The sequence below is a fragment of the Crinia signifera genome, chromosome 8 (genome assembly GCF_055691185.1).
Source record: "Crinia signifera chromosome 8, ASM5569118v1, whole genome shotgun sequence".
NCBI classification, from domain to species: domain Eukaryota; kingdom Metazoa; phylum Chordata; class Amphibia; order Anura; family Myobatrachidae; genus Crinia; species Crinia signifera.
This window is the reverse complement of record NC_139224.1, coordinates 30,669,891-30,683,179: the sequence shown is the minus strand read 5'-3', so window position 1 is coordinate 30,683,179 and position 13,289 is coordinate 30,669,891.

The window sequence follows — 13,289 nt, the reverse complement described above, 5'->3', positions numbered from 1 at the left end:
AAAGAACAATTGCATCAGAACCTTTTAAGCTGTAACATTCCATGTGCCTGTGAATGAATAGCAATGCTGAATTTAAGCATCAAACAAATAATAAGTACTAATTACTTTATTATTTGCTGAAATTGAACTTAATGGATAATTGTTACAGGGTTTTATACTTGAAATAGAGTTAGACGGGAAATACCAGTGCAAAAGAGTTCTGGATTACAGGTCCCACAGTGTTTTGATCAGGGTGTAAGTTTGTTCCACTTGCCCAGAAGCAAGATAAATAGTGGGGCCCCCAAACACACACACATACCACCTTATATAAATATATGTGTGTATGTATGTAATGGATATTATGTTTAGAATAAAGAGAGTGGCCCTGCTAGGAGGAGGAGTCAGACGCAGTAGCGATATCGACGGCTTCCAATTAACTGATTCAATGTTGCAGGGGAGGAAAGGTGCCCTCTTGGGAGCAGGAGCCCAGTGGCAGATGACTTCATTGCTTTCCAGAGTTCCACCTCTGGTCTTGATAGACAGTCAATTGGACGACACCAAAAGGTCAACATGCAAAAAAAGTTGAAATGGTCAGCACATGAAAAGGATGACATGAATTTTTCACTTTATTGGTGTCAATGTCGACAATTGAGTATGTAGATCAGTGGCGTAACTATGCCTCCGCAGCCCCCGCCGTGGCGGGGAGGCGCAGAGTAACTATAGGCGCCGGGGGGGCTGCGGTGCTATAGTTACCCGCTGTGCTGCTGCCCGGCCGCATCTGCGGTCACTGTCCCGTCACTCGCTCCCGGCGCCGGCTCCTGCTGATAATGAAAACTGACACTTAGAAAATGTCTGCCCCCGTATTGCAGACAGTTTTGGCAGCCATTTTCTAAGAGTCACTTTTCATTATCAGCAGGATCCGGCCCCGGGAGACTGGACGGGACAGTGACCGCAGATGCGGCTCTGTCAGGTATGGGCATGGGGAGGGGCGCCGAGGGGAGGGAGAGAGAGAGGGGGGCGCCGAAAAATTTGGCAGGGGGGGCGCAAAATATATAGTTACGCCACAGATGTAGATGCCACAAATATAGCACATCACATACCCTTGCATGGGCCAGATGTCTCGCTCTGCTAATGTTGTGCTCAGCACACTTAAACAATTCCAAACCAGAGTCCTCATGCATGTACATTGAAATATGAAATGTCCAAAATCATGAAAAGTTCACATCTGTACCTTTTGCTTGTGTCGACTTTTTGTCAATGCCGACCTATTGACTGTCTATGTACACACTGTCAACCCTATTATCCAGAGAGAAAGAGAGACTTATGGTAATTGACATATTTAGTTACATGGAAGCAAAGCCGTGTCCATCACAGGTGCCGCTGCACCCCTAGGAATCCTATCCAATGGGACTCTGGGGGCGGGCTTAGAAGGACAGCGATGCCAAATGTTGAGTCCATACTGTACATCTCCGAATGTATGTTTATATGTGCTACCCGGTTCCCCCTACCATTGGTGCAACAGGTATATTGCATTGGGGCCACTGACGACTGCCCAAGCAAGCATTAAGCCAGAGTCTACTGCGCATGAGCAGGTCTCCATGAACATTGGTTCCAAGCCTTGTTCCCGGAGACATATCCAGTCCCTGACAGCCATTTTTCAAGTGATTTGCATCTCCAGTGTCAAGATGCCATTGCAGGACTCTGGAGGGGTAAGTATTATGTATGGGTGCAGTGTGTGTGGTGTGGGACCCCCCGGACCCAGGGCCGTGTGCATCCATTATAGAAACGCCTATGGTTATATGCAACATCTCCCCCTCTATAAACCCTCAATTTAGTAAATATACCCCATGTGTCTTGCTTGTAACTAAGGATTCTTCACGATATTCCGTGGTTTAGGTCTTATTTATTTGGGGGTGGAAAACTGGAATTGTATGGGTCCAGTGCTAAAAACGCAGGCAGCGATAACCACTTCCAGCCTGTACCAGTCGCAGATTAGTGGAAGCTTCAGACCAACTCACCGACCGCAAAAACTCTTTGATGCTTGGGGAATGGACTAACGAAAGGATAGTGATTATCAATCCATTCGCAATTCAATCGCAATCTAGCAAGGGGCATTTTCTCTTTGCGTCCGTGCGACAACTTTCTCCTCGCATTCCACCAGGAATTCTCGCATAAGCAATCCATGCTGAATTAGCCCCTTTTTTAATAATGAAAAACGCAGTGCGTAAACATGACCGAGCCTGATGACTGGGAACCCGCCATAACAGAAGTGCATCCTTCAGACAAATAAATGAGAGATAACATAAAGGAAGATCAGCCCCGTGAAGTACTCAAATAATTAGTTTTCCATACTCTCAAAACGTTGTATTATAATCATAGTTATTAGCAGTCTATCAAGGGAAATGAACCCAGGCTCATAATTGCAAATATGTTTCCTTTAGGCTCGGTACTTTCAGTAAGTAATTTCTTCCTTCTTATAAAACCCAGCAAGCTAACCTTTACTTTGGAGACACAGAATTTATTACAATATAAAATATTCTCCCAGCACAGGCTAACTTTCCAGCACAAACCATTTATCAGCCATTTATCTATAGGCATGTCTATTGTAATATTTTTCAGATCCATAAAATGTTCGAATCGACAAACACACTAATGAGAGGAGCGCACAGCTCCAGGATGGCAAAAACATTAGGATGTCATTTCTCGTTCCTATGACAGGTTCTAAACCGCAGTATATGATCACGGAGACCGGACTTGTGTTCCTTCTCTTGAATTAATGGACTGTGATGTTAGTGTCTGCACGGAAAAATAAAAAGTCTGACCCGCTGATAATAGTAATTTGGCAGAAGGGACACAAAAATGGAGAAAGGGCATTGGAGGTACTTACTGTCACTTCGGCCTCCCTGAGAAATAACGGTGACAGATTGAGGATTAAGGACATAGAGTTTCCTTATGATTATGAAAAAAGAACGTTCTCTGTCTGACAAATCGTTTTAGAGTCGTGAGGTGGATAAGTTCAAGTCAGTTCAATTTGCCCAACGTGTCCTTTTCAGAATTCATTTTCTAGCAAACACTGAAGCAAACATTTAGTAGTTGTAAAAGCCGGCTGAAAACCCCATTGGGAACCAGAGGAACACACACAATTTTTGCAGTCTGTAAAAGGACAAGTTAGAACGTCTTATCCAGCAAGAGGACAAATGAGAAAGAACTTTGAGACCCAACAGCTTGAGATGGAACCGTTCTCTTCTGTTTGATTGCATGATGAACCTTGTATCAGGAGTTAGAAAAGTCCAAATGGAACTCATTATTGGTATCCTTGGTAACATGTCTATCAAATTGGGTGTGATCTTCTGGAGACAACCATAATTACAGTGTGCCACCAATCAAATGCTTCACTGTACTCTCGAATCAACGAATCCAAAAGACCCCCAGATATAAGACCACATTCCCTGGTTCCACATTCATGAATTTATATGAGCACCTCTCAGAATTAGGAAAATGTAGTAATAACAGTTAATGTCCATGGAGTCTCCAGAGAATCACCATACGTGGTGTGGGTGGAAGCCTTTGAAGAAATATCTACAGGAAGATGTATGAAAGAGTGATAAAGTGGAGAAGATTCCCATAGCAACATATCAACTATGAAATTTATAAACTGTACATTATGGGGCAGATGTATTAAGCCGGGCGAAGAGATAAACTGGAGATAAAGTAGAAGGAGATGACGCACCAGCCAATCAACTCCCAACTGTCAGATTTCGAACACAGCTGATTGGCTGGTGGGTTATCTCCTTCCACTTTATCTCCAGTTTATCTCTTCGCCCGGCTTAATACATCTGCCCCAGTATGTGATAGCTACACGCTAATTGATTTCTATGGGCAACTCTATCAATTTAGCTATCCGGAAGGTTTGATACATTTCCCCGATTACTAGTTTGAAGATGTACACCATGAGATAATGTACCTGATTCAGACCTGCTCGATAGGCTGCGTATATTTGCTGCCTAGCGAGCAGATAAACGCCACCCTGCTGAAGGTAAACGGCCACACCGAAGAAAAGTTATTCGATGGTTGCTCACCATCGAATGATTTTTCTTCCCTTCACAAATAAAAGTAAGGCCATACTAGCCACCCGTCGCAAGCAGGCATGGACAGGAATAAGTTTGCAGTAGTCCGCCCAGCATTGCTGTGGGCATTCCCACCATTTTTGGGGTCACACCCTTGAAACACTGGGTGGTCCCCTGCGTAAGCCCCCTGCCTGCCCCCTATCTGCCCATCCTGGAGCAAATGTCCTGTGCTCTTGGGGTTTGCACATTAACAAACCCCAACAATTGTCCTGAATAACGAATAGGAGGTCTGAATTGCCCCCTATGTTCTCTACATCAAATAGTCCATTACTGTATTTTGTGGAAGCCAACAATACAGGGAAGGCAGATCAGGACTGCAATGAATGCTGGGAGAACATGGATGCACTTCTGTATAGTCTAAAAAAGGATGACATAAGTCATCATAATTAATATCACTGATATATAGATTATTTAAATAATCTTAAACCATTTTACACTTTAGCAAATGCTGGTCTCATTATAAGGGATGCAGTCAGTTTACTGTCGGACGTTTGACCAACAGTCAAAATATCAACATGGTCAATATTCTGACATTCATTATACCGACATGTTTAATTCACCGACATTTAACATGCCGACAGGTCAACGTGTTGACATGAGTTTTCAAGCAATTTTTGACACAAAATAGGCTTGTTCATACTTTACCATCCCAGTTCAATCCCGGCTACTATTTCCATGTCCGACAGTATTCAATCCCGGGCCCTGACTCGCCTGTAACAGGTTCGCCTCACTACAGAAACTGTATTGTGAAAAACGATGGATGGATTGTTGAATCCGTAGCCATTTCCGAATGTCATCGATTGTGCCAATGCCGGAACTTTCCGACAGGTGGATTATATTCAGAAGAACGGAAGCCTACATTGAATGGTACGAATAACATGCAACCAAATACGGGTGTTATTTCCGCCCATCAAAATTGAATATCCCCCACCTACATCGACAAACAGACCAAAAAACCATAGAAACACATGTCAACATGTTGGCCAGTCGGCATGGTAAATGTTGAGATTTTGACCATGTATGTAAATTGAACATTTCTGTATACTAAATTTCGGTATATGAAACGTGTCAGTATTTTGACTGTTGGTATTATGTCAAACGTCCGTCAGTAAATCATACTGAACCCCATCATAAATGTAGACTGGCATTACAACAAAAGTTATACAATATTTTAATCGGTTCCAATTAAATTGAAGGAATATAAGGTATAAATCTTCCACAAAGTTGTTCTGAACAGACTGGCACATTTTTCATCTACAGAGTGTAACATGTGGGATTCTCGAGCGGCGAGCTCCGGATCTCCAACAGGGCACTATCATTATCATCACAACTGTACACCAAGATCAGTTTTCTCCGCGGGTTGATGATCTAAAATCCCGGCGCTCACCTCTCCCACTGTGAGTGTCACAGAAAAGGTTATTCAATTTACTTTGAGGTCTCCGGCTGGGTCAGGGCTCCAATATAACACAAGTAAACATGATAGGATCCAATTCAGCATCAATTGAATGAAGAGATGTTTCAGCTCTAACACATTCCGCAACTCATTTACATGATGAAATGTTTTTTAAACAGAAATGTATTCAACAGCACATTGCACACAAAAAAATGTAATGGATACGAGCAAAACATGCTGTGCATGGCAAGTTGTCTGCCCGCTGCCGGATCTTTTTGTTAAAATGCATTTACTCGAGTCTCGCTAAGGTATAACTCACCTGCTATCACACCTCTCATTTTCATCATTCATGTCTGACTTTCTATGACCCTACCTTATATATCAACACTGCTCTTTAGCCTTTATTACTATAGAAGAGCCATTACAGTTATTTTATTTTCAGCACCTCCACAGGTACAGTAAGAGCGAACTGGCAGCTTCTTTTTTTTAGTCCCGGGATACGGTTGCTAGGTCGAAAGTATGAAGATCGTCATACCTTAGGTCAACCACTTTAGAGTCACCTAAATTCTATGTACTTGTATAAGGTTCTGAAATATTATTCCTTGTTTATTTTAGATTTGTATGTATTGTATTTCCTGTCCATTTGTAATGGACATACCTTGGCATATTTTGAGTGTAAAGAGTGTATTTCCCATGGTGACTCTGAGCCTGTGAGTCCACAGCTACGTAATAAGTCTGGATGCAGACAGATGTAAAGGACTGTGGGTTTGGGGTCATAGGGTCGACAGTATGGAAGTCAACATACATTAGGTTGACCACTAAAGGTCTACCGGCTTAGCTCGACACATGAAATAGATCCACAGGGTTGGAAGGTCAACAACACAAGCATTAGGTCAACATTACGATGGTTGGCAGTCAAAAGGTCATCAAGCGTTTTTCACTGTTTTTTCCCCTAATGGTGACGTAAGTCGACATGGACACCGTATCAGTGTGCCCTATCCCCTCGCATGGCTCGCTGCAGTCACCATGCTTCAGGCACTTGCCTCCACACTCTAGTGGATGGTAGGGTATGAAACCGCCTGTTTTTGAAAACAAAACGTGAAAAACTCATGTAGATCTTTTGACTGTCGACCTTCCCATTGTCGACCCAATGCTTGTGTCGACCTTCCAACCCTGTCGACCCTAGGCCTGTCAACCTATTTCATGTGTCATCCTAAGCCCTGTCAACCTTTAGTGGATGACTTACAACTGAGCATATAGGTTCACCTCCAACTCATGGCTAAATCCCCAAGACATGAACACTGGTCATTGAAGAAGAAGTGTAATCAGACCATTACAGTTTCACTGCTACCTCCCAACTTTTTGAATTTTAAATACAGGAAGCTCAATGCTGGACACTCAACACTTTAATGAATCCACCGCTCACTCCAAGTGCCTGTATCTTAGTACATAAGGAAAGTAGCCCAATGCTCGCATTTTTATTAGGAAGGCCAATCCCCAGATTGAAAAAATGTCCCACTATTGGCATCCCTAGTGATAATATCCGTCAGATTAGCAATACGATAATAAATAACATTTAATAATCTGTCCCTGCAATGGCTATACACAGCATTATCAGGGTATTTTTTGTATAGAAGACATCGCCACCACTGTCACAACCCCCTTCCTGTTTGGGCAGATCCATCCCCCGTGCTTCAACTACCCCACACCACTGATTACAGTCACCTACCATGGGAAACTCCTGAAGGGTTGCCAGCCATCCGTCCTTCCAGCTTCTGTGATCTCCAGCACTGTAAAGTCAGATTACATTTTGCAGCATCACTTTACTGCACCAGGAGTCACAGACGCAGCATAGAGCCCTGATGACTGGCAGCCCTCACTGGACCACCGAAAACCCTGGTTGGACTCTGGTCTTTGAACGCTGGAGTTTCCAGGATCTGACCCTGCTATATACCCCATTTACACCGCACTTCGACCTGGGTCGGACCTGGGTCTGCACCATTTACACTGAACCTGCTTGCTCATCGGGGGGGGGGTGTTGCTCATTGCCAAGGGGGGGTGGAAATTGCTGGTTGACAAGGGGCAGGGCCATCTTAAGAGTCTTAGGGGCCCCGGGCAAAGCAGTGCAGTGCGGATGGTGTAATGGTTAGCATCACTGCCTCACAGCACTAAAGTCATCGGTTCGACCCCCACAATGGCCCTAACTGTGCAGAGTTTATATATTCTCCCTGTGCTTGCGTGGGTTTCCTCCGGGTACTCCGGTTTCCTCCCACAATCCAAAAATATACTGGTAGGTCAGGTGGCTCCCAACAAATTAAGCCTGTGTGTGCGTGTACATGTGGTAGGGAATATAGATTGTAAGCTCCACTGGGGCAGGGACTGATGTGAATGTTCAAATATTCTCGGTACTTGTTTCCTATCTGGGCGCCCGTCGCGGGCATCGCGGGTACATTTATGTATGGCCGCGACGCGACCGACGCGATGCCCGCGATTTCCCATTGAAACCAATGTTAAACTTGGAAATCGTGTCGGTCGCGTCGCGGCCGGCCATAAATGTACCCGCGATGCCCGCGACGCGATGCTCACGATTTCCCATAGGAATCAATGTTAAAAGCCGCGATGGACCCGATTTTACTGTTAAATGCCTCAATCCTCCCGATTTGGCCATAGGAATCAATGTTAAATGGGCCACAGAGCCCATTAACCCTTAAATGTCCCCCCAAATTTTTGACGCCACCCCACGATCGACGCCAACCCGAAGCGTGGCGAGCGCAGCGAGCCCGCGAGGGGCGGCGGTACGCGTCCTCCGACCTTTTCATGCCCTACTATCCACTAGGGCGTGGTGTGAGAATATAATAGTGTGGCGAGCGCAGCGAGCCACCGAGCCCGAAGCGTGGCGAGCGCAGCGAGCCCCGCGAGGGGACGCGGATACCTTCACAATTATGCGCGTCCCCTCGCGGCCTTCACAGTGAAGGTATCCGCGTCGCCACGCTTCGGGCTCGGTGGCTCGCTGCGCTCGCCACACTATTATATTCTCACACCACGCCCTAGTGGATAGTAGGGCATGAAAAGGTCGGAGGACGCGTACCGCCGCCCCTCGCGGGCTCGCTGCGCTCGCCACGCTTCGGGTTGGCGTGGATCGTGGGGTGGCGTCAAAAATTGGGGGGGACATTTAAGGGTTAATTGGGCCTAATTCAGGGTAAATATGGCCAAATCGGGTCAATTGAGCCATTTAACAGTGAAATCGCGGTCAATCAGCCTTTTTAACATTGTTCCCTATGGGAAAATCGCGGTGATCGCGGTGATCGCGGGCATCGCGACCATCCAATTTTACCCGCGATGCCCGCGATGACCGCGATCACCGCGATTTTTACCCCCGATGACCGCGATTTTGATCGTGGGCGCCCAGATAGGAAACAAGTACCATATTCTCTGTAAAGTGTTGCAGAAAATGTGTGCGCTATATAAGAGACTTAATAAATAATATACAAATATATATGTATATCTAAAACCACCACTTTTTTATATATATATATATATATATATATATATATATATATATATATATATATATAAAACCACCACTCTTGCGGGGGGGAGGGGAGTAGCTGTCTGCTGCTGCAGAGGGTGGAGCTGTCCGCGGCTGCTGAGGAGTGAGAGGGGGAAGCTGTCCCCGGCTGCTGCGGGGAGAGGGGGTGTCTATTGTGGGTTGGAGAGGGGGGGAAGCTGTCAGGCTGCTGAGGGGGGAGACTGCAGCTGCAGGGAAGCGCTACTAGTTCCCATCTGCCGCAGGGGCCCTGCGGCTGCAGTCTCCCCCCTCAGCAGCCTGACAGCTCCCCCCCGCCTCTCCAACCCCCGCCACTGACTGCTCATCTGCCGCAGGGAGCCAGTGCTGCACGCCGTGCATGGACCCCGCTGCTGCCTCAACCTGCAGCAGGACCATTTACACCGGCCTCTACATGGATCCTAACCATGTTCTACCCAGGACCTGGGTAGAGGACCCATGTAAATGTACACCGCTTAAGTCACGAGGTTCGACTGGCCCATAGGGGGACAGAGGAAATCCCAGGTGAGCCCACAGATGGAGGGCATTCTTCCACTCCCTAATGGGTCAGGTTCCAGAAAGTACACTCTAGTAATACTAGAGTGCATTTACCCCTCAGTTCAGCGCTTCAGTAGCAAGGACCCGCAGACCTGTCTGCTGTATGTCCATTTTCATAGCAGCAGAAGCCAGGAGGGGAGCCGGGACCTCTGCGCAGACAAGTAAATCTGCAGGTCCCAGCTGCAGCACAGACACGGTGGCGTTACAATAGCCCCACAGACCCCCAGCACCCGCACTTACACAGCGCCTCCCCGCTACCGCGGGGTCTGTAGGGCTATTTGTCTTAATCACCTAGCGACGCACGAGACCGCTCATCGCTATGGCCACTACACACGGAGTGATGTATGGTAATTTTCTAAGCGATCTAGTTACATCGCTTAAAAAATGGGCTGAAATCGCTCCGTGTGTGTGCCCCATTAGAAGGTCAGTATAGAACCGTCAATAAAACATACATAATATGGTCACAGCTTGACAGCCGTGCTACCTGCTATACTGTGCAGAGAAAACACATTCACATGATACTTCAATGCTTATGAGAAGATGGCACATACGGCTTATCGGAACTTAATGATCTCCTAAAGATACCGTTGGGTGTATTGTTTATACTTTCTACGATCATTAAGATGTTTCTGGCTACAACGTCACAGATTCCATTCTGCGGATTAAATGTGGAAACACCATTATTTATGCAGTTTCTCGCAGCTGTAATGCTTAACTGGCCATTTTAATTTACGGTAATGTTACAATATCAATAGGAATCATATCTACGCTGTTATTGCTGTAGTTTAAAAAGACCTTCCTAAGTCTCTTTGTAATTAAATTACAATTTCCAATTATTTCAGTCTGTTAACTTATTTAAATTTATCAGCATGGAGGTAAAGTAATTTCTTTCGTTAAACTTACATTCATTTTCCTGCGGTGCGGTAATTTTGCATTATTTTCTACAATGCATCCTCCCTGCGAAAGGGATTTGGCATTTGTGTCTTTCACTTAACTCGGCAAACCTCGGCGGACCGATAAAATATATTCACAGAGATGACTCAGAAATTCAACAAGGAAAAGGTTGATTTTAGTCAACTCGTTTAAAACGGTCATGCATGTAATTAAAAAAAGTCTCCTTGATTTAAAAATAATCCTATGTGGGAGTCAGCAATCAAGCACCTAAAGTGATACGTCTTCTCGGGTGTTAACGCAGAGTCGAGAGCTACCGTTGAAATATTACCCTTACTGCTAAAAACTCTATAAATTCCCACTCTTTACCAGTCATGTGATCAATCTGGCACAAAATGGCTGCCATCGTGTGTCAAAGGCACACTGCCTCAATTAATTTAGACTGACACTAAATGACTCAAGTAATCTCGCTCTAAAAAAATGACTAATTTGAAACATGACCTTTTTTAAGAAAGATTTACTCTTTCTGCAACAAGCGAGCTCATTTTTATAAAAATAATCTAAGGCGAAATGATTTGTAGACGGTTCAAAATAGCTCTATTGCCTCCTGTAATTCCTAGCTGTCACCACATGCAATTAGTCTATATTAAATGGGTATCAATACTGTATAATTCACACAGACTGCAAGGACCTAGTGACGTACCTGTATGACTGCGTTCTCATCAATCTGAGTCATTCTGTCAGAAGTCACTGAATAATTGAAGTTACTAATTGCACTCTACAGATAAAAACAATGAATCAGTGTCCACATACAGGTATAACAGTCTATTTTGACTTTACTTATATCAGATTGGCACAACTGGCATTAATGTTAATAAGTTGTGTATGGCTAATATAGCTGACATTGGCAGTGCGGTTAGGGAAGACCATGATCTATTAGGGTACGTGGTGGAGAAATGATGCAAGCCATATGCATATCTGTAATGGGTGCAAAGCATGGCCGGATCAAGGTCTTTGGGGGCCCTGGACAAAAAGGTTTGTGAAGGCACGAAGCCCCCCCCCCCTCCCGCCGACCGAGACATCCTCTCCAGCAGCCCCATCACCACCTGGGCAGGGAAGGGATCCGGGCAGCGGGGTCCATGTAGCGGTGGCGGGAAGGGGATCCCTGTGGCCTATGTGAAGTCAGCAGCGGGGTCCCTGCAGCTAATGGGAACTAGTAGTTCCCATCCGCCATACGAACCCCACCGCTGATCTCACATACGCTGCAGGGACCCCCTGCCCGCCAGTGCTAGCCGACCCGACCCTGCACTGCCAGACCCCGCTGCATGCCACCCACCAGCCACCGCAGCAGTGGGGTGGCGGGTGTGGGAACCCCAAATATGTGGGTGCTCCAGGGCAAGCGCCCTTGTCGCCCCGTGGCTAATCCACCACTGGTGCAAAGGATGGGATGCACAGTGGTCCCTGGATCCAGGGGGTTCACACACACACTGAACCCTTGTTTTGTTACCTCTTTGGAGTCCTATATTGAAGCTTCAATTGCTGGTAAAACATCCGCTGTGCATTCACAGTAGGTCTTTTGTCTCCAAAACATGGCAGACACCATGTTTCCTGAGACCTGCTCATGTGTAGTAGACTTTGGTACATTGCCAAAGGTCACTGTGTCATGAAGTGCAGGGGGCCCACCTACAGTTTGTACATGGGCCCCCTCAGGGGTTAAAGTGAGGGGGAACTGGGTGGAACTGAGTTCCACCACCTCTAATAGGGAGGTGGAACATTTTAACCTCCACATTGGCCCTGCAGGGGGATGCCAAAAACCCTACCACTGGCCCTGTCTCTGCCTAATGGGGGAGGGGAGGGGGTTTAATTAGGTGGCATAGAGAAATGATTTCCCCCACCTCTGCATGACCACTTTATGCCCTGAGCCCCCTCAACTGTTAAAACGCCCCAGACGTTTTGTGGTTATTGGCAAGCATAACTGGACTTTTTTGGACACTGGAACAGTTAGGCGGGATACGGGATGGTTACACTGATCAGTGGGGGTAATAGACTGATGGTCGTTAGGTTGACAGTAAAAAGGTCGACAGTCAATAGGTCGGCAACTATTGGTAGACAGGCCACAGGTCGACACAAGGAAAAAAGTTGACATACCTTAGGTTGACATGGTCAAAAGATCGACACAAGCAATATGTCGATATGGGAAAGTTCGACATGAAAAAGGTCGACATGAGTTTGTAAAAAAAATGTCCCTCAAAAAAAATGCGGTTTTTCATACTTTACTACTCAAGTAAACATAGAGCTCGATTATCATGCCCGAAGCAAGGCAAGCGAAGTGATGCAAGGGGAATCGGTACTCTTATACGGTGTCCATGTCGATGTATGTTGACTTAGAAACCAATAACCATGGGGAAAAAAGCATGTCGACCTTTTTCATGTGGACCTATTGCTTGTGTTGACCTTTTGACCATGTTGACTAAAACCATATCAACCTTTTTCATGTGTCGACCTATGGCCTGTCCACCAATAGTCGTCGACCTATTGACTGTCGACCTTCATGCTGTCATCCCTGTGACCCATACCCAATAAATGGTACCAGCTGTGGAGACATAGTAAAGCCATATACAGTATGCATGCAGACAGCAATACAATTGTTGGCAGAACTTATCATCACCAATGTAAATATGTCTGTATCAAGCTAATTAAAGGATTTGGGAGCAATTTTAGTCAAGACATTTATGCTTCAGTTAAGCGTCAAGATATCCCCAATTTGGGCCACTAGCTTCAAAAGTGATAAAATTGA